General features: G+C 49.1%; 1 protein-coding gene across 20 annotated transcripts in view; it reads right to left on the bottom strand.

Annotated features, from left to right (window-relative positions):
* Nucleotides 1-6,340: 6,340 nt before the first annotated feature.
* The window catches only part of LOC106729897 (translation initiation factor IF-2-like), a 56,561-nt gene continuing 41,012 nt past the window's right edge, over nt 6,341-21,889 (bottom strand). For 9 of the 20 annotated variants that reach the window (XM_032474300.1, XM_032474295.1, XM_032474305.1 and 6 more), the window contains 3 exons: nt 16,305-21,320; nt 14,971-15,109; nt 14,413-14,597 (listed from right to left, as the gene is read on the bottom strand). The gene's annotated coding sequence lies outside the window, so the exon portion shown is untranslated. Of the gene's footprint in view, nt 10,646-14,412; nt 14,598-14,970; nt 15,110-16,304; nt 21,321-21,889 lie in introns of those variants that run through there. The other 11 variants (XM_032474308.1, XM_032474314.1, XM_032474302.1 and 8 more) reach the window with 10 other exon arrangements.

Genomic DNA, 21,889 nt, shown 5'->3' with positions numbered 1-21,889 from the left:
TTACCCCAACTCACCAAGTTGTGTACGTCAAATATGTTCACGTGTCAACCCCACCTGGATAAAGTGTTCTTAAAAAACCACCTGATGAGAATTGAGGTGGCTTCCAGCTTTTCAGGGCAGAAAGGAATACCTTTGGTTTCTGTTTCTGGCGTTTTGGGTGCTAGTCTTCACTCAGGAGGTCCACAAGGAACATCTCTACAGTTAGTTTTGTATATGTTAGAGGTCCAGGACACCAGGTCACTGGACCTGAAGGTACTGGCATTTATAGGTGTGCCCTGCGTTGCCAAATTTCCCTCCAGAAATACCGAAGAGTCCTTTCCGCCACACCCTTAACATCACTGGAGATTCTAACTTCTTTTCATCTTCATCAAGCAAATAAACAGCAACAAAATGACATCGAGTTTGAATTTACTTTAATTACTGGCAAGGTTGAACGCCCAGAGAGTCATGCTTACAGACCATCGCATTCACTGCATTCTTGCTAGTTGGTAAATCTCCCCCTGATTTATTTTGTGCTTTTCATATTCTTATCCATTTGCCAGGGGTTTTCTACTTTTAGAGACAACAGCCATTTGTCTATAACCAAAAAAAAAAAAAACTTTTCTCAGGTGAATTTTGTTCTATCTTTTAAGCTTTACTTACAGTATTTTTTGCCGTGCCAAAGGTTACATTTTAGCCAGCTTTATTAAATTCATCCACTTTTGCATGACCGTTTTTTGTCAAGCTTAAAAGAATCTCTCTACTGCAGAATTATTAAGGTAGCCATCAGTCTTTTCTTCCAATATTTTTAGTTTCCTTTTTGCACATTTAAATATTTATGCCTCTGGAATTTGTTTGGAAGGAGTAACAGGGGACCCAGCCTCACAATGTCTATGTGGCTGGTCTCAGGGAGAACCAGCCAGCACTGCCTACTGAGAAATTCATCTCTTCCCCACTGGCCTGGAAAGCCACCTCATGTGTCTCTGTCTGGGCTTTCCCAGGGCCTGCCTATTTCTGTCCCTTAGCCATTACAGCTGTGACATTTTATGTTCTCCTCTAAGGCATCTCCCCAACTACTCTTCTTTTTCAAAATTTTCATGGCCTTTCTATCTTTTTTGTTTATCCAGCTGAACTTTTAATATATGTCCTTATAAAAAAATAAACTATGTTGAAACTTCAGAATTTCCATACACAGTATTATAATAAAGTTTTGCAGGAATGTTATTTACAACAGAAATCAGCATTTTTTTTTTTTCTGTGAAGGATCAAATAGTGACTAGTTTAGTCTTTGCAGGCTGTATGTTCTCCTCACAATTTAACTCTGGCTTTGAAGGTCAAAAGCACCCTAGATAGTATGTAAATTAACTGTCTCCCTTGTATATTCTTGCCTCCTTTGTCGTAGATTAATTGACCATAAGTGTGTGGGTTTATTTCTGGGTTTTCTATCCTGTTCCATTGATCTGTGTGTCATTTTTTGTGCCAGTGCCATACTGCTTGGATTACTGTAGCTTTGTAGTATAGTCTGAAGTCAGGGAGCTTGGTTCCTCCAGCTCCTAATTAAACTTAAAAGCTTTCACACAGCAAAGGGCACCATAAATAATATGAAAAGACACCAACAGGTTGTCCGTTTTTGTGCTTCATCCCGGAGAACTGTGTTTACAAAAGCAAGCAGAGATGCGATGGAATATTGCTCAGCCACACGAAGGAAGGAGGCACTGAAACACACTACAGAGGGGATGAATCTTGAAGACATGATACAAAGTGAAAGAAGCCAGACATAAAGGTCATTGTATGTACAATTCTATTTATATGAAATATCCAGAACTGAGATCCCCACAGATAGGAACCAGATTACAGGTTCTGGGAGCTGGGGGGGAGCCGGGAATGGGAGTAACTAATACTCATGGTGTGTTTTTCTAGGGCAATGAAAAAGTTTTGAAAATAGGCTGCTAGTGGTCACGTATCATTATGACTGGGACTAAACGCCCCTGATGCGTACACATGAAATGGGTCAGTTTCATGCTGTGTGGTTTCACCTCAGTTAGAAAACCCCGTGCACTATGCAAACCCCTCTCCGGGTCAGCATGTGGGTGTGGACAGGAGGGAAGAGGCCTGCAGTCTCAGGTATGTGACTGCATCCCCTGCCGTGGTGCACGGGCCAGCCGGAAAGACACTCATATTTGCCTCCCAGACCAACGCTCCTTCCATAAAACGGTGATGTTTGGAGCCACAGTGACACTGTGTGGGAACCTCCACGCCCTCTAAGTAATTTGCAGAGGTTGAAATGGACATTGACGAGGAACCAAGCAAGGAGGGGAAGAAAGCACGGAGGAATGTATGTTCAGTAAACACTGTGGCCCCGGGTGATGGATCTGGAGCCAGGACTTACAGGGCAGAGGCACCCACTTCTCCCCACCAGCATCCCCCCAAGTCTCTGCCTGCCTCCTGCTCCCACAGCCGCACGGGCCCAATGAGGCAAGCGGCCAGGTCTGCAGCCAGACCCTCCAATCCCGTCGGAAGTAAAACAGGAGATGGTGAGGATGTGGCCCAGCCAAGGGATCAGGAGGCCATGATTTACCTTCTCTCTGAACACCTGCAGGCTCCACTGATCCCAGCCTCGCCAAGCTGTGCACTCTGAGCCAGGCTGGGCCGGGGTCCAGGGCTGAGCAGAGCTGACCAGCCTCTAGGTCTCACTTAGCTTCTTGTCTGAATCTCATCTTTTAGGAAAAGTGTTTTTAAAAAAACCATCAGAAAAAATATTCTCTGTTCCAATGTCAGAGACTGCGTTCAGGAGCCTCTCATGCAGAGAACTCAACTAGGAGCAGAGTATTTCTATCCTTTAGCGACTTAGTGTCTCTCTCTCTCCATTTGTAGATTGGAACAATATATAATTTTTGTTAACTTGACAAACCAGTTTTTCCCATGATTTTTTTTTACCTTTTTGTTCCTGATGGTGCTTGACCCAGCTGATCGTACGTCCGGGCTGTGGGCGGGTAACGTGAAGCCGGTGTCCCTTCTCTCCTACTTTCAGGACAACTGAGAAACCTCAGGGCACTGTACTTCCAGAGCCTTGTGCTTGTTTCTCAGTCCTGCTGCATCATCTGACAGCCTGCACACGAGCAGAACCTCAGCCCCCAGCTCAGACCCGCTGAACAGAGGCTTCACTTTAACAGGGTCCCAGGCAATTTGGACGCACATTCGAGCTTGGGAAACGCTAGTTTGGATGCTTGTTCCCACGAGTGAAACTCAGACCAGGGACTCGGAAGATGCATAAGGTGGGCTCCCCGCCCTTGACTCTCATGAGAGCTGGCGTTGGAGGAAGTAACTCTTCCGCTTTCAGATCTCAGAGGATCCAAAACCCATCTAATTCGACTCCCTCATTTTCCAGATGATGAAATCGAAGCCCAGATCGGATGTGCTCAGGGAAAAAAACAGAACTGGAATCAAGGATTTTGCTCTCAAGTTCGGTGTTCTCACTGTGGGTCTGAAGGAAGCCAGGGAACAGTGTCCATGAGAGAAAGGGGGACAGGAATGAAACAGGCAGGACAGGGGGCCACACTGCTGCAGACTCGGGGGTCCCCCAGCATATGGGGGGAGACGACTTCTGCTACCCCTTCCAAGGCTGCTATTTTACTCCCTGAAAGCTGATCCAGATAAAGGAATCCTGACCCCCTTTGACTTCCCAGCATGGGTGTGCCTTTACCATAAGGATGATATCCTGGTCCGTGAGGTCGACCAAGGCACAGGACGATGGATAGCAGGTGTCGTTCTGTCTGCATCCCGCCAGCCACACTCAACAAGTGGTCCCTAGAGTCTGAGACACCCCCATAAAGTTTACCCCAAGGCCCTCAAAACCTTTGGCCAGAGCGCTGTAAATGCAGCAGTACACTCTCGTCAGGCTGTGTGTGGATTACAGCACACTGTGTGCAGACAGGCTGCCCAAACTCACTGCCCCACAGAAAGCTCCACTTTATGTCTAAGCTCTTCAAGCAAAGATGCTCAAGGAAGCTGACAGCCCTCTTCCTCCTTCCCCCAGCTCATGATGTACATTCTGCCCTGGACACTCTCAAATGGCAACTGAAATCGACTTGTAAGATTCTCCCCAAGAACCAGCATTTTTGTCAACAGCCAGCTACGTTAAAAATGAGCACAGCAGCCAGTGGACCTCCACAGAAACCGAGCCCAGTTTGCTGAGCACTGGGAGCGGGAGGCTGGCAGGTCTGGGCCCGGGGTGAGTGACCGGCCGTCTGCGACCTTTCCTTCCCATCCCAGTAATAAATAATCAGTTTGAGGGAGCTGATGGAAGGAGACAGGAGTGAAAAGTGGCCTGACACGTTTATGAGAAGGATTTGTCCTGGGCTTCGTAAGTACAGTGCCCTGCAGTTTTTTCGGCTGTACTGGAAGGAGGAGAGAAGGGTCACCTGCTTCACTTTGCCCGCCCACAGCTCCAACGTACGATTAGCTGGATCAAGCCCCATCAGGAAGAAAAGATAAGTGAAAAATCATGGCAAAAACCAGCTTGTCAAGTTAACAAAAATTTTATATTGTTTCCAACCCACAGATGGAAGAGAGAGAGACACCAAGTCACCAGAGGATAGAAATGCTTTGCTCCTAGTTGAGTTTTCACAAAAGGCTCCTGAACCCAGTCCCTGACGTTAGAACAGAGAGTATTTTTCTGATGGGTTTTCTTAACCCTTTTTCTAGAAGATGAGATTTGGGACCACAGCTTGCTCTGGTATCTGCCAGTTGCACGAGCTGGTGTTTCCTGGGAGGTGAATGGCGGTGAGGACGTGTTCCTTGATCTAACAGCAGCGGCTTTCCAATCGCCAGACACGCAGCGGCATCATTGATCAGGTGCCCTCTCCTTGTTTGCATTGGAACAGCAGCTCAATTTACACCAATTAAAGAATGCTTGGTTTGGGTATTGAAGAATAATTAAGGGGTGCAAATCCCCAAGGGCTTCTAAAGATGACATCTGACTGGAATGGTGATTAAGGCGTGAAGGCAGCATTAGTATTTGAACAGTTTGACTGATACACGAAATCATTACACCGTCTCTCCAGGAAGAGTGACATCAGGTCAATGTGTGTATTCGCCTGGTCACCCTAAACAAATCTGACAAGTCTAATTTTAAGTAATTGCTCAGACTTGAGTGGCCGCCTCTGTCCCCACAAGGGCAGCTGCCTGGACCACGTCTTGTAATTGAGATGTGTCTTTAAACTCCGTGTGTCAACCCAACATGCAAATGAGCTCTCAGGAAAGGTTAAGGGTTGGTGATGCTCTGGCGAGTTATTTTCCAGTCAAATTTCCACGTGAAAACTAGACTGCAGCCGGAAGTCAACACATGGCCAATTCCTCCTCATCCCATTAGGAAGGACGGGGATTCCTAGCTACATCAGACCCTCCCGTTCCTCTAGAGACCATCTCGAAGTGTGTTCCCTGGACCAGCCACACCACAATCACCTGGAAACTTGTTAGAGATGCGGTTTTGTCCCCACCTCCCCGCAGGCCTGCTGAATCGAAAACTCTGGGTTTCCAAAACTCTGGGTTAGGTTGCCTGGGCCGGAGATTTAACAGCCAGTGTCAGAGCCCAGAGAGGTACCGTGTTCTGTCCGTGAAGACCATGGCTGCACGCGTGGAGAACCACCGGCCCTCCAGCACCACCTCCATCACCGTGGTTCCTGAAGGACCATGAGGAGCAGAATCTCCGGGGATCCTCACTAGGTGTGCAGTGAGGACCACAGAGCCGCTAAGCCACAGGCACGTGGCGAACGCTTGTTACTGCTTTACAACCCGGCATCTCACCGGACCCTTCGGGACTTCTGGACGGTCCTCTGGCACCGTTAAAAGTGAGTGATGTGTCGGACAGAGAGGAGGTAAAGAAGAAGCGTCTTCTCCATTTAGAATATAATTGAATGTAATAGGATTTCCTGGAGAACGCAAGGAGGGGACCCAGATTTGGATTACTAACCAGACAACAGGTTTCTGATTTAATCATTGTAATGAATCCCTGTATCTTCTGCGGTCATATTCCAGTCTGACAACCCCTGAGCTGCAAGGAACCGATTTACTTAACGACAAGGGAGGAAATCCAATCAAAAGTGGAAAATAAGAGCAGTCTCATTTGAGGGCTGCAGGAGCCCCAGTCCCTGTGTCCCAGCAAGCTGCCCAGTCAGGCGGCTACAGTGTGCGAAAAATTAAAAGGGCTTTTTCCAACTTGCCCGCCTGCAGCAAGACAGACAGAGCGGGTTCACACCGCCTGCTCCCCTGTCCTTGCTTCCCGGACACCCGGACGGCCCAGGTGAGCCTGTGCACCTGCGCCCGGCCCTGCCCCTCCCCGCCCACCCCTTTGCCCGTCCCTCTCCCCACAGTGATGCTCAGCTGTTCAGCCTTTCATCCCGGCGCCCTGTGCGGGGCAGGGTTAAAATGTGCCTCTGAATGGGGAGGAGCAGACAGGGTGGATTAATGGCAGCGGCAGAAGAGCGATACAGCCTGAGCAGAACAAAACGAGGGCGACCCGGACCAAACAAAGCAGCACAATAGATCATTTCTGAAAAGTCACCGGGCAGCTTTGAAACCCAGGCCTCCGCGGTCCCGGGCAGTTTTCGCCGCCACGGGCTTTCAAGACACATGAATGGAAAGGGAACAGTAACTCTTTCTCCTCCCTCTTTTCAGGGGTCTTGTCGGCAGAGAAGGATTTACCATTCAATTCCCATACTTTTATGTGGGAAATTAGGAATTGGCCCCTTAAAAAGAAATTGCCTTTTTCAACTCTCATAAATTGTGGCCATTTTATAGATGGACCAACACTTCTTCTTTCTTCTCCTCCTTCCCCTTGGAGTTCATTTTTTTAAATATTCATAAATGCACACACATTTTCATCTTCGTGTTTCTCAAGAATGTTTTCTTCAGAGAGTCTCCAACCAAAGCGGTCTCTCCTCTTTCTGCTCCCCGGAGTGGTTGGTTTTCGTCCTTCGCTGTTTCTGCATTTGACCATGCACCACCATAGACACAACTTCCTTTTTGAGTAAAAAGTCCTCGCCTCGAAAATATGAACGTCTGTGTATTTGGAAAGGTGGCAAGCAAGGGGAAAAGCTGGTGCGAAGGTCAGAAGAGCGATAACATAGGATGTTGTACTGATTCCGGGACTCGGTGGCGGGGCTGTTTGAGCAGCTGCTGTCCTGGCCGGCCTGGAACACATGCTACTTTTGAGCTGCCTGTTAGAGACAGTCACGTTTTCCTGGAGGAGAGGCTCAGTAAAAGTCCCCATCTGGGAGGCCTGGCGGCAGTGTTTGCAGGGGACAGCACGGATCAGGCTCTCTCCTTCTCCGCAGCCTGCACTGTTTGGCCACGTTAATCTCATTAACATTCCCCATCAGTTTCCAGGGGGCAGAAAGGAAGGTGTGAGAATCCAGAGCTCCCGGCCTGAGCCTCAGGCCCAGAGAAGCCGAGCGCAGGCTCCAGGGCCAGCACATCTGACCAGACTCCCCAGGCTTCTTCAGGGGGCGCACACCGGGAAACCTTGCCCCGGGAAATCCAGCCACATCTGACCCCACTCTTCCCTCCCTCCTCCAGCCCCCCAGGAGGGCCCGGCTCCAAGGCCCAGCCCCGGAGCAGCTGCGCCAGCCGCTCTGCAGAGCAGTCAGGCGGACCCAGAGTCCTGGGAGAAGCCTCCAGGGTGAGTGATGGACAGGAGGGTTGGGGAGAAGGGGAGGTTTCCCTCCTCAGCAGGTCTGCAAGGCCAGGCTGGGCCCACAACCATTTCCGGATGTGCAGACGCTGAAACCTGGGCTTCCTGTCTCCTTGAACTCTTCAGATATGCAAAACACTCACCCTGCAAAGGAAGTCTCACAACACACTCAGCTTGGACTCCTCCAGACCCTGACATCACTCATCTGAAAAAAGCAATAAATCAAACAAGTTCCTATTTCTTGGGGGAGGGGGAAGTAATTAGGTTTTTATTTACTTATTTATTTTAATGGATGTGCTGGCGATTGAAGCCAGGACCTTGTGCGTGCTAAGCACATGATCTACCACTGAGCTACACCCTCCCCACTAACAATTTCCTATTTTTCGGACAATATTAAAAACCTTAGACATTTGCAGTAAGTGTATCAAACCCACACGTTGTAAACCTAAACTGACACCAACGTTGTGTCCATGTATCTCAACAAAGCAAGGGGAAATAAAACCTTCCAAAGAAAACCCCAGGAATAATGGCGTTCACATTAGCAAGGCCGGGAGCTGTGTCGTTCCCTTCCTGAAATAACTACTTGTTCAAAGTCATGTCCCAAGGAGTCAGGATATTGCTCATTAAGAGCTAACATCTAACTTAGAAAAATTAATCTCTGAAGGGAAAGGTGGTCCTTAGACACGGACCTGACTTGCTGAAGAGAAATAGGTAAGTAGCTTTAACGGTCTGGGAAGCTATTACAAATTCACTTCTCCATTTCCTCCTTTGCTGTCTCCTAAACCAGAGGTAGAAATTCCGAAGGCCGGGCCCCTCAGAAGCTTTCCAAAGCCCCAGCACAACTCCTGCAAACACTTTCAATAGCCTCAGCCACAGGCCCCGCACTGTGAGTGTGGCCCGCGGGGCAGCAGCTGCCGAGTGCTAACCAGCCTTCCCCAGCCTGCCTGCAGCTGGACAGATGTCCGCTAAGAAACCCTCTTGCGGCTTAATTCTTCCAACTACTATTTGATGTTACTACGCAAGATGGAATTGCTTCCTCTTTCACTTCACTCTCTGGAGTTGTGGGTCCAGGCTGGCGGATGCTGCGTTTCACGCAGTGGTGAAGAGACCCAGAAATTCTCTGCCTGTTGTCGCCTCTCGGGCCTGCAGGGCACGGCGCACCTGCTTGGTTTTATGGGGCTTTCAGCACATGCCGGCTCCAGCCCACGGGGAGACAGAGGGGGGCTAGGAAGAGTGACGCCCTGGGAAGACATGAGACGGCAGTGGCCCACGTCACTTCTGCTCACATTTCATCAGCAGAAAATGTCGTCTCATGTCCTGAGAGGGCGGTTGGAAAGTCAAGTCTCCAGCTGAATGATTTCATGTCCAGGGAGAAAGGAAGACAGATTTGGAGAAAGCCGGCCATCTGCTGCGTGTTCCTCAACTCCTCTCTGAGTAGAAAACATTCCGGGGCCTGTCCAGGGGGAGCAGAGCCTGTGTGCGGACTGTCTTTGATCAGAGGAAGAGGACCTCCCACCCAGGACCCCCAGCCACACGGCGGAGCTCCGGAGAGCTGGAGGGGGCAGGACCTCAGGGGTGGCAGGCGCTGCAGGAGATGCCAACATAGTCAGCCCTCCCCTTTGTTTTCACACCTGAATTTTCCCATTCAGCTCTTCACTCACCAGGCAAGGACAAGCAAACAGCAGGGAACCAGGGCGCCCGCTGCTCTGACTTGAAGGGCAGGAAACAGACTGGCAGACCTCTTCCGTGTCCTGAGACAATCCTGGCTTAGCACCCCCCTTCTGTGTGACCTTGAGCAAATTACTTAATATCCTTAAGACTTATTTTGCTCACCTCTAAAATGGGAGCTAACACACCTTGTCACATGCTCATTTTTAGAATTAAATTAGCTCACACAAGTAAAGATCTTTGTATTTTAAGAAACACGTGGAGTATAGATATTCGATCTCTTTTTTTCTTCTGGTCAGTGGCTTTTTTTCTTGCCAAGTCCCAGCCTAATAAGCCATCTCTCTCCTTCAGCCTATTCAAAGTCCCCCAGACCACACCCTGTTGCTTAAAGTCTTCTCTGAAAGAGTCCAGGAGCGTTTGTCTTTCTCCTCTCAACTCCCATCGCATCCTTTTATTGAATGCCTCGTGTTATCCACTGATTGTGTCCTAAGTGTGTGTCCATTCCCACGGCTGGATTGCAAGCTCCCTGAAAGCTCTGGGTACCATGTTGGATCCCAGTGGCTCATAACATCTAACACAATGGGACTGCACAGTAGTCACTCAGCAAACGTAGAAATGGAGAGCTGAGCAGATCAAAGCTAGGTCTGCCCGACCCTGGAAAAAGACATTAATTCAGTCCCAAACGTCGGTTGATTTAGGATTTCCTTTTCAAACAGTAAGCTGGTCTGCCGATGCGGACTGAATGGCTGACTTGCTATCCCCGTGTAGACACTGAAAGCATGGCCCAGAATTATACTGCAGACTGGAACTTCTGGTAACTCAGGATACCGCCTCCTGGGTGGTGTTTATTCTATGCCACAAACACCTGAATCACTGAAATTGAAATCCATCCAGATTCTGTGTCTGGGGTTCCAGCACTTTGTGGACTGGCACACGTGCCTGAGAGGTATCTGGGGAATGCTCGGCCCTTCAGTCCTCTGAGAATTATGCCACGTTCCAAGAAAAGCTAAACAGCTCATTCCTGCTTCACCCTCTCCTCCTCCAGCCTGGTTTCCTGAGGATACTTTTTAGCCAGACTGGTTGGTGTGTGTGTGTGTTTTTTTTAATAAGTTGCTGGAAACTAAGAATTTTCAACTTAAACGTCTATGGAAGGATTCTCGAGGGCGTCATCAAATGAAGAATATGATCCTTATTTCATCTCTCATGGATGAAAAACACATACACAGGAATGGCGGCCACTCAGCGTCCTGCGCCGACGAATTCCCCAGAGCACAGCTCAGATCCACCTGGACTCCCTCGGTGTTCTCCCTGCAGGGAAGCGAGCTAATAAGTACCACCAGTAACGAAGCTGTTCGCTTTTTTTTTTTTCTTTCTGCAATGCTTTTATCATCCAGAGAAATGGGGAACTTCGTATTTCAAGGGCTTTTTGCACGGGAAATCCTAGCACGGCTTTAACACACACTGACGTCCCCAAGGGGGGAGCTACAGAGCAACCCTGGAAAACTTGGACACAGCAGCAGCGCTTGCCCGGATGGCATCCATCAGGGCCTTCCAGAAGCAGAGTGATGAGTGTATAAACCACCCACCAACGTGGGCGTGCTCCAGCGCATCGGAATCCTTGGACCCTGTTTCCAAGAGGAGGCGTCGCCGTGGGCTGCAAAGCTCGGAGCCCAGATTCACTCCCCAAACCCAAGCAATGAGCTTAAAGCAGGCAAGGAAAATGCTTGGTTTGGCTTCAGTGGACAGTTCAGGCCAGCGTGAACTGGGCAGGCAGGAGAGCCCAAGAATCCAGTAAAATTCTTTAGAAGAGACGGGCTCGGGGCAGCAGAGGTGACCTGGCCAGGGACAATGTGATCCCCCACAAGCTAAAGACGAAGACCCCGAGTCTGTCCCAGTTGTTTGTGGTGCTGATTCGTGACAGTGAGACACATATTTTTAACTGCTGTATTTCATGGTCTCTATGGTCAACATGCATTTTTTTCATAAATAAAAAATTAAAATTACAACCTTTAAAAAACGATAAAGCCCCGCCTCTTTCTTCAAAATGATGAAACCGGCGACGGTTCCCAAGAGGACTGTTGAACTCAGCCTTCATCAAGGAGGAATGAAGGGGGTGGGGGGTGGGCTGGGAAGGGACAAGTGGTCCCCTGAGCACCGAGCAAGGGGAGGGCTGACCGGGAGCACGGAAGGCAGGACTGCAGGGAGGGGTCTCAGCAAACCCACGAGGATGCTGGACCCCTCGGTGCAGGCTGTTGGGAGCTCACTGAACTGGTCTGTGGATGGGCGGGCCCCTGTCGGCCCCGCACTCGGTGAGGCCCTGAGCAGTGAACAGGCAGGCGGCATCGGAGGACACGGAGGTACACTTGTCACAGCAAAGGTGGCTTGGTCACGTGCTCACCAAGGAGTAACTGAGTCCTGCAGGAGCAAGGCAGCTTGAAGTCCGAGGACGTTTGTCCACAAGTGTGCGGCTGGCCACATGCAACACTGGGGGCGTGGAAGATATGGCATTGGCCAGGGCACTGCCTCCTGCCCATGGTGGAAACAGAAGGCACCTTCAGATGGGTGCCTGGGGAGAGCGCAAGGGGCGGTCTGTGGATGGAGGGGTCCCTAGGGTTAAGGAAACCCAGACTAGGGTGAGCCGTTATCACCCTGGGCTTGAAGCAGCCCTGGGAAGGGCTGAGTCCCGCCCAACAGAAAAGTAATGGTGTCACCCTCGGGTGTCAGGAGGGACGAGGGCACCAGCACCCTGACCCCACATCCTGCTCCCCAGTTTTGGCTCCAGACCCAGCCAGACCCGAGGGCAAAGAGGCCATTGATGTGCTTTTGCTGACCCCCCTCCCTAGGGCTCCCGAGGGGCACACGGAAAACGTCCAGTCCGCACACTGTTTACTTTCTCAGCCTCTTCCTTCCCTACTGGACCTTACGCTCCCGGAGGGCCGGGATTCGGCTGGTCTGTTCCCTGCTGTGTCCCAAGGACCCACACACAGTCGGCACTCGGAGAATATTTGCCAAATAACTGAATGGGAGCAAAGAAGAAAACCACTTGCCCAGGATTTAACAGCAAGTAAGCAAGAAGACAAGCAGCATTTTATAAAAAGGTAAAAATAGTCCTTAACAGGGCGTTTCCCTCCGGTAAACCGCTTCTTATTTTGGCCATTCTGCCCAAAGCAAAATCCAGCCAACACATATCAGAAGGGGAATATGGGAGAGTGTAAGATTGGCTGAAAAGATTGTATTTATACTTTGCTTGGAGTGAAGAAAAGTTTGGGGAAGGGGACCGAAGAATTTTAAATTGCCTTGGAAAAAAAAAATACAAGAAATAGATCTTTCTCCTGCCTTTCAGACCTGTGGTCTAGGAACGAGGGGACAGTTGCCAGAATTATTAAAGAAACCCTGTGTTCAGCGGTGGAAAGATGTCAGGTTGTGGGTTTCTCCACCACAGGAGGTTTTGGAGACCAGCGTTGTCTGGATTTGATGACAGGTAATGACATTAACTAATTACGAAACTAATCACATTTGGAGCGGTGGAAGCTGAGACCTCGATAAGCGTGGTCACATCCCTGACTTCAGGGCTTCAGGAATCACAGGCTACGTTCTCTCCCTTTGCAAAGCTTGACCAGAAGCCTTGCGGAGTCCTGTGTCTGGACGTTTTGGAAGCTACAGACACCAAGGCGAGTCGGAACCAGCGTTCTGAATGGCAGCGCCCAGTGACCCCGCTGGCACTCTGGAGACCCTCTGAGGGTCCCGACTGGCTGAAGATGAGCCTTGCCCACCCTGTCATCAAGAAACTCCATCAAGGTCAGTGCCTGGCCCTCCACCCAGATTTCTCTGCCCCTAAAAGCCTGAAGACCCATTACCCACCCCTCTGGGCCCCCATCACTGGTTGGGTCACTTTTGACAAATTCCAGTCCATTGGAGCCCCAGTTTCTTCCTCTACAAAACAGAGAAAAGAAATCAGCCCCATTTGCCTCAGCAGATTGACGGGAGAATCCGCTGAAATAGCGTCCACTTAGCGTGTTCACGACTGTACCTGTCAACAAGGAATGTGTGACGGTATCAAGCCAGTTGACAGGCCAAGTCCCCGCGACACAAATGCCTCACTCGTCAGGCAGCTGGCCGCCTTATTCCCAGGGCTCAGCAACCCCCCACCCCGCCACTGCCTCTGCCCCTCCCACTCTCCCCGGCCCCGGGGGTTGGGGGGAGGCCCACCTCCTTCAAAGCATTCTAGCCCTTCAAGGAGATGGCAGAGCCGGAGCCGGGGCCGTGGAAAGGCCCTGGTCATTCTTCCCATCCAGGAGCATTCCTTAAGCCCCGACTCAAAACGTGAAAGGAAATGAAATCCCCAAAGTAAACACTCTCTTTCTGTCACTTGGAAAATTATCTGCATCTCCTTTCTCTTCCTAACTCACTCTCTCCAGTTAAAGCCATCCTTTGAGCTCGGCCTCACTCTGCCGAAGACAAGCCATCGCTTCAGAAAGGGAAAAACATTAAGAGATCCAGATTTCAATTAACTTTGCCATTGATTTTTGTGTCATTCTGGGGGACACATTGTTCTTTTAGCAAAGTGGGGGAAAGAACTCAAAGAAGGTTCTACTGCAGGCAGGGGGCCAGAGCTGAGCCCCACCTTCCTGGCCCCCAGGCCTGGCTGAAAAGCAGAAATATTAGGAAAATGGCCCGGAAGAGAGACCTGTGGCTGGCCTGCAGGTGACGGTGGAGGGCCTGGAGTTCAGGCGGAGAGCCGGGGCGAGCGCGCTTCCTTGTTTCATTCCAATGTAATTTATGTATTTGGTGCTTCGCACAACTCTCCTCTTTTAACTGTTAAAAATATATGTATCCAACCTTTTTTAAAAAAACTGCAATTGTTTCGTAATTGTTGAAAACACATCAATCACAGCAAGGGACCAGTGGCTCACACGCCTGCACACGCGGGCACACGCATACATACGCCTGCACACGTGGACACGCACATGCACACGCTATACAAACACAGTACAGGAAGGCACTGATAGATACAATGTGTCACGTGTCATGTCACTGGCTGTCTCCTGGAGGGAAAGAGTCTCTGGGAAAAGAGATTTAAAACAACAGGCAGTTTAATCAGGTAAGTACACAGCATCCATCTCCGTCCCCCGGAAATATGATTTCAACGCAAGGCATGAACACGACTCTTCTGAGCGGTGGAGTGAAACCCGCTGTCATGAGCGCTTTCGGGGGTGGGGGCGAGCCTGCTGGTGTGACGATGAGGAGGAGGAGGGGTTAACTGTTAGAACCGAGCAAAGGCAATAAGCTGTCATTTATAAAGGATGCACTTGGGAGTTTCCTTTTGGAAGGTTGATCCCAGCTATACTAGACTATCCTGAGGGCCTCTGTTCCTCCATCCTTGTCCTGTTTGGGTCTAAGAGACCCAGAAGGCACTTCACGAATAGTTGTAGGGCCAAAGACACCCCTGTGTTGTGAGCCCTGGAGCCTAAGCCTTGTGTCCTAACATCTGTGACACTAACCAACACTATCTTTAGTACAACTAAAAATGATGTGCTTGTCAAAAAATGAAATAAAATAGAAACCGTCTCTGTCTACCTTCGTGATGTAAGAACCCAGGAGGCAAGACTCTTGTGTGCTTGAGCAGACCATACCTGAAGCTGTGCTGCATCACGTAAGCTTCCCAGTGAGGCAGAGGGCAACAACATGTCCAGAGGAAGGACTGGTGGCCACCAGCCACAAAAAGAATACTCTTCCACAGCGTCAGAGTTGAAGAAATGGAGAGTGCTTTGCCTGGTAAGAGAAAAAGAAGAAAAAGTGTCTTCAACCATTTGGAGAGTGCTTTCGGGCATAAGAATGAGCCCTATTTTATGTGCATCAGGAAGAAAAACTAGAGCCAGTCGTGGAGTCTACGTGAAGATGGGTTTGGAGTCAACTGAAAGAAGAGGTTTCAGTTACTGCATTTGAAGGTAAGACGTACAGCCTGGAGCCACAGTGAGCTCCAAACGCTGACGGTGTTCAAGACTAGGGAACAGGCTCCTGACGGGGATGCCCTATCACACCTGCTGACAGGGCTGTGATGAGGACCAGGAGATCGTGGCTTCAGACGCCTGCTATGCATGTCATGGGTGGTGCCTTGGCCACCCTGCTCTGGGCTGCCCCCACCAGATTCAGCTCAACTTCCCAGCAACAGACTCCCGAGGGAGCAACCAACGGAGCCCCTCTGTGTAGCTCATGACTAGGCTCTTCCCTCCCACTCTGGGGCTCCCCTGGGACCCCTGGAGCATGGGACACTCCAACAAAACTGAGCAACCATGCTCAGCCCGGAAATAAGAGGGGGAAGGGAAGGGGTATTAATGTCCTGGGAGGAAAACCGTCGACCAGTTGGAGCTTGGTGCCTGCAAATAACTGTTTTCTCTTTCTTCCTCTCCCTCCCTCCACCCAGTCAGTCTCTCCCGAGACCTCATACTTGGCGCTTTGAGAGGATGGTCCCTGCATTATTTCCCTGTGACTGCTATAACAAATTACTGCAAACATGGGGGCTTGAAACAGCAGCCGTGCATTGGCTTATGTTCTGGAGGCCAGCAGTGCTCACTCAGTATCGCTGGCCCACGTGGAGCTGTCAGCGCGGGCTGAGCTCCCCCCCGGGGCTCTAGGGGCGGGTCTCTTCCTGGCCACTGTCAGCTCCCGGGGACTGCCCCCATTCCTCGGCTTGGGACCCCATCACCTCTGCCTCCACAGTCAAACTGCCTTCTCCTCTTCTGTGCGTCAAATCTCCCCCTGCCTCCTTCTTATTATAAAGACAGTTACATAATGGGAAAGAATCTGAAATATATATATATATATATATCTGAATATATATATATTCATTTATGTATAACTGAATAGCTTTGCTGTACACCTGAAACTAACATTGTATATCAAGCACACTTCAATAAAAATTAAATCTAAGAAAAAAGGAATAGTTACAGTTGGATTTAGGACCTACCCAGATAATCCAGCGTAATCTCGCCATCTCTAGATCCTTAGTCACATCCTACACTTGGATTGAACTCTCCACTGAGGAGACAGCACGGGAGCCCTTCCTCCAGCTCTCTGTTCTCCCACAAACTCGTAGATGTGACCCATTAAGAACTCTGCACACAGGCGCGGTGGTGGCAGCGGTGGTAACAACGCAGTAAGGGTTCCTGCAGTTTTCGGCGAGATTTAACTTTTTTCCCCAGAGCATTGCTTAATCACTTAAAAACAGGCTTATACGCTGAGGAATTGGAGGTAGTCTGTTTCAGTGGAATTTTACGCTGTGTTGAAAGATTTATTTCCCCTCTACAAAACATTTCCAGCGTGGTGACTACTTCTCAGTAGAATACCTGCTCAAGGATTAGAATCAGAAAAAGAAGGGTTTTCCCACAGCAAACGGAAGAAAACTCGCTTCACCACAAGAAAGTTAAATGAATTAGTTAATGCTTACAAATTTCTTCGAGATGAGAAGCGTTGTCTGTATCGGTGTTAAGCCCTGCAATGAACACACCACGTTTTGTGCTGAAACAAGTTACGTTTGTTACAACAGCAGCGTCCTGGGTCCTGGACCTATCGGAGAGGTAGCACGGACCCAAAGCTGACTCGCAGAATCAGATGCCACCACCTCCAGATTCAGTCCACAGGGTCATGACTGACTGACGCAGGAGAAGGAAGAGAACGAGGCAGAATTTTCTAATGTACCTCCCAGAGGGCTTTGCTGGTGACAGCTGCATGATGGAAGGTTCTGGAAGGTTTTGTTTTGTTTTGTCTTTAGGAGGCCACTTCACTGGTACCTTGTTTCAGAGAATCATATGACTTTCAGGTTCACAGAATTTGAAGAGCTTAAGTAGCCAATGACACTGACTTTGAGTGAGAGGGAAATATTGGCAAACTTCCCCATGAAATGGGCAAGTGTCAAACACGGAAACTTTCAAGAACTTCCCCTTCCCCTATCACGACACGGCAGGTTCAATATTCTGGTGGAAGCTGCTTCCTCTGGGCACATTTGATAATCATCACTTCCAAAGTTACAAGAGACATCATTGAAAGAATACAATCTGAACGAAGACCGTCTGGAACAGTATAGTAAAGGAAATCCACAGCTGGCAGGTTTAATAGACTCGATTAATTTGACAGTTGATACTTGAAAATGTCTCTGATGTGGATTCCCTTGGACTTTCTGTACGAAAGCCTAACTTTCAAATCTTCCAAACCTAGATTGTCTCCATCCTTTAGCTGCTGGTACAATCTGCTAGTGACATTTCAGTATCTCTCATCCTCTTTCTTGGTACGTACATGCATGCACACACATGCACACACACACGCACACACACGCTACCCAGAACAACATCTCAGGCAACAGTTTGTTGAGTGATAGGATTACTCCCCCCCCCCCAACACACCACCAACTCTCTTTCTTCGTGTCACAGATAAGGGCCAACCACTTGGGCAGCATGGGAGAAATCTACGTATTTCTGGAGGACGGCAGCCTTAGGGATCCAAGAACAAAATAATTCTGAGTCTTCCAACTCTTTATACAGTCATCGCTCTCCCTGAAAAATTCAGTCCTTTTTCCAGTTCACAGCAGGCTCTTAGATAGTGTTGACTAGTGAGTGAAGGAAGGAAGGAAGGAACACGTGGACTAAAGATCTGAGCATTCCTGACGCCATGGAAAGAAGCATGACTTACAGAATCACGCGGTGCCCTGGAAAGAGCAGCGACTGAAACCAAGAGACTCAGCTTCCTGTTCTGCCACTGGCTTTGCTCTTTGATATTGGATGGGCTGCATGTCCTCGTGTGCCAACAGAGACAACACTCATCCTAACGTTTTTATAGATAATGTCTAGGCCACAAACACAGCACCTTGTGGCCCAGAAAACACTTGGATTCACATCCTCTTGCTTGACCCACCCTACCACCAACTGGTGGCAGAAGGTACCCATCTTTTGGCCTGGAACCAGAAGTCCACATATTGGCTGTAGGTCTTGAAGTAGTTCATAAAGGTGCGCCCCAAGCCTGAAGTTCCAGCCGCGTCAGCATCTCCTCCTGGTAGCGGACAAAGGAAGAGCCCAGCCGTGATCCGCGACTTGCCACCAAGACAATCATGGCAGAACATTTTCTCAAACCATGACTTCTTCCACCAGATCCTTCTTACTCCCTGATACCTACACACCTGTCCTGGACACCCGTGACACAAGCACGTTACCAAAGGCCATCAGCCTCCCATCCAGTGAGGACCACTCTGAGCATCCCTGCACACACGTGTCTCAGCATGGAGTAGATATTTAGCAGATACTCAGCGCATTCACTGGATGGGTTATATCAAGAGTCAGCAAACTTGTTCTGTAAAGAACCCGAGAGTCAACCTCTTCGGCCTCTTGGACGGTACATTCTGTCACGCTGCTCCACGCTGCAGCGCAAAGGCAGCAGCAGACCACACGTGCACAGGTGGGTGTGGCTGTGGTCCCATAAATCTTAACTTACAAAAAGAGGCAACAGGTCAGATGCCCCCTGTGGGCCTTTGTTTGCCAAACCCTAGGACTGGAGAAAAGCCTTGATGTCAACATGATTTCAGCCCTTCCTCTTAGAGGCCGGGTCCTGACAACTCTGGATTCCAGCTCTATCCAGGCCCTCATGTCCCTCGTCTTCCACTGTCCCCTGAGAAACACCCCCTGGCAGCAGGGACCTGGAGCACTCACCCTTCACATGCAGTTGTTCTGAAAGACAAAGCAGGGGCAGAAATTAAACCCAGACCCCAGTCCTCGTGCCAGTCCCAGCACATCAAGGGCCCCTCTTCAAACGGGACCGAGGTCGCTGCACACCTAATAAAGAAAATAGAACTATTCTGTGGCTTAATCGTCTTTTAGTAAGGGTATGGGGGGCCAGGTTTACTAAAGGCCCTTATAAAACGCCAGCTGAAAGGGAAAAAAATGCTTCTTGGCACCGCAGAACCTTTTTCATGTGAAGCTACATGATCACTTTTCATTCTGTTTCCCAAGCACCCCAGGGCACCCATCCATGTATTAGGCCCCTAATGGCATGAATCTAGTTAAAAGGAACCAAGCAATTATTTTAATTAGAAGAGAACAAAAAAATAACACTCCTGGATTCTGTTTTAAGGGACAAGAAGGAAGTAGTCGGGGTTCAAAAAGATCCCACAAAATATTTTTGTGAAAGGAAAAATAATTAAGGCCAAATTTAGACCGTACTTGTGATAATGGGCCAAATAAAATGAATGGCACCACTGTGCAACTAAAACCCATTCATAGCCAGGAGCCCCAGAAAATCCATTTTTATGTGATACCGTTCGGAGAGCAGAGCCACTCTGACAAAGTGAAGTGAGCGTCGAGGAGAGACTTGAAGATCCCAGTGCATCTCCTACACAAGTCCTTACAGCATTTCTGTGTAAATGCTTTGATTAACCAGAGAAGAGGGGGAAGGATCTTGGTCCATTTGCTTTTTGTGTAGGATTATTCTTTTTCCATTGAAATTCTAAGAGTAAATTGTTCAAATTTGCTACTCTGGAAAAATCTATCTCTATAGAAAACCCTTGTTGCTAATCCGTCTACACAAAGCCGAGGCCCTCGTTAGAGAGTTCTAACCACTGGAACGGAATTCAGTCACAGAGGAGGAGATTGTATCTGTGGATTTGCCAAAACCTTGGCCTTCCTTCTGGTCACGGCATTTTGGCAATTTTATTCCATCCCAGGCTTCCAAAAAGAAATGAAACTCAAGCCAGCCAGCCGGTCAGTGTTGTCCTGTCTGTTCAAGTCCATAGGTGTTTTCTGAGCACCTGTAATGCAGGGAACACAGCAAGCCATGGATATATGCAGATGGCTGAGACCTGGACCCTGCCTGCAAGTCTCATCACAGAGAGATGCACGGGCAGGAAGGAGACCACGCAGCCCCAGCTGGGAGGGGTCAAGGCTGTCTGGGCTGAGCTGACTGTTAAAGGATGGATTCTCCAGGAGAAGGACCAGGACAGTCTATTCCTGAGGGAGAGAGCAGCACACACTCACACTGGAGCAGAGAGCCCCGTGGTGCCCAGGGGGAGCCATCAACAGCTGAACGTGATGGAGTTTGATGCCAAAGACCAGACTGGGGAGGAAGAGCCCAGTCACGGGGACTCCGTAGCGTGGTCATGAGCCTGAACTTCACCTTGCACAGCGACGGAGAGCCACCAAGGAGGTTTCAGCAGGGGCTAAGGAGGCCAGCTTTCCACTGTAGAGTGAGCATGTGGACAGCTGAGAAGAGGATGAAATGAAGGCATGTCCCACAAATGCAACAGCCCAGAGGACAAGTGGGAGTGCAGAGACGGGCGAGTCATGAGATGTGTACCATTGAAGGAGACTCTAAAAAGCAACCCTGTGGAACAGTGAGTGACTGAGAGGTCAAAAGGAGGAGATGAACTGGCTTCAAAGAGTCTCACTGAGGTCAGGTGTTTTACCCGAATGCTTGCCATTTGTCCAGAAAGTTCGCATCTTACAGGTTCTCCTTTAAACCCTGGACTGGCCTTGACCATGAGTCCCAGGATTGAGACGCAGCGGCAGATCTCAGCCTTAGGCACATGAGCATATGACTGCTAAGCGTCGCACAGAAGTCCTAGAAGAGGGTCTCACTTCCATCTACCTTCCCATGCAAAACTCACACAAAACCAGCTTCCTGCCCTAAGTTTGACGTAAAATCTACAGAAGCCTAGAATGAAAGACTGGTTGTGGTGAATTCTTACTGTGATGGTTGAATCTATGTGTCAGCTTGACTGGGCTAAGGGAGTTCTGGGTGTGTCTGTGAGGATGTTTCTGGAAGAGGTGAGAATTTGGACCACTGGGGTGAGAAGAGATCACACTCACCACTGCGGTGGGCACCACCCAATCCACTCAAGGCCTGAATAGAACAGAAAGGCAGAGGAAGGGTGAATGTTCTCCTTCCTTGAGCTGGATGTCCATCTTCTCCTGCCCTTGGACTTTGGAGCTCCCGATTCTCGGGCCTTCAGAATGCAACCAGGTGTATTATATTCTCTTGCGATAACTTTTAAAGGAGTATAATCTGTAAGAACACTGAATCACTATGCTATACACCTGAAATTAATATAATATTGTAAATCAACTCTATTTTTATTTAAAAAAAAGAATACAACCAGGACTTACACCACTGCCCCCACCCTCTACCCCCAACCCCGCAACTCTCAGGCCTTCACACTTGGATTGAGTCACACCACCAACTCTCTTGGTTCCTAGTTTGAAGATGGTGGGACTCCTTGGCCTCTAACTGTGCTAGGTGATAGGCTTCCTCTTGTACATCTATGTGTATTCTATTGGTTCCATTTCTCTAATATATAGAACCCTAATATACGCAGGACAAATGACATATATGTTTAACCACTATATGAGATTAGATTCATTTGTGTTTTAATTTCTTGAAGACTATAAAGAGGACAATTCTCACCTCATTTTATAAGCCAAGTAAACCTCAGTAACACACCTGGCAAGGACACTGCACTGAAGGGAGATTACAGGTAAATTTTATTCACGTGTATTGTTGTAAAAGTTATCACAA

Source organism: Camelus ferus, chromosome 36 (assembly GCF_009834535.1).
Source record: "Camelus ferus isolate YT-003-E chromosome 36, BCGSAC_Cfer_1.0, whole genome shotgun sequence".
Taxonomy (NCBI): Eukaryota; Metazoa; Chordata; class Mammalia; order Artiodactyla; family Camelidae; genus Camelus; species Camelus ferus.
Note: the sequence above shows the minus strand (reverse complement) of the source record. Positions and strands in the feature narration are given on the sequence as shown.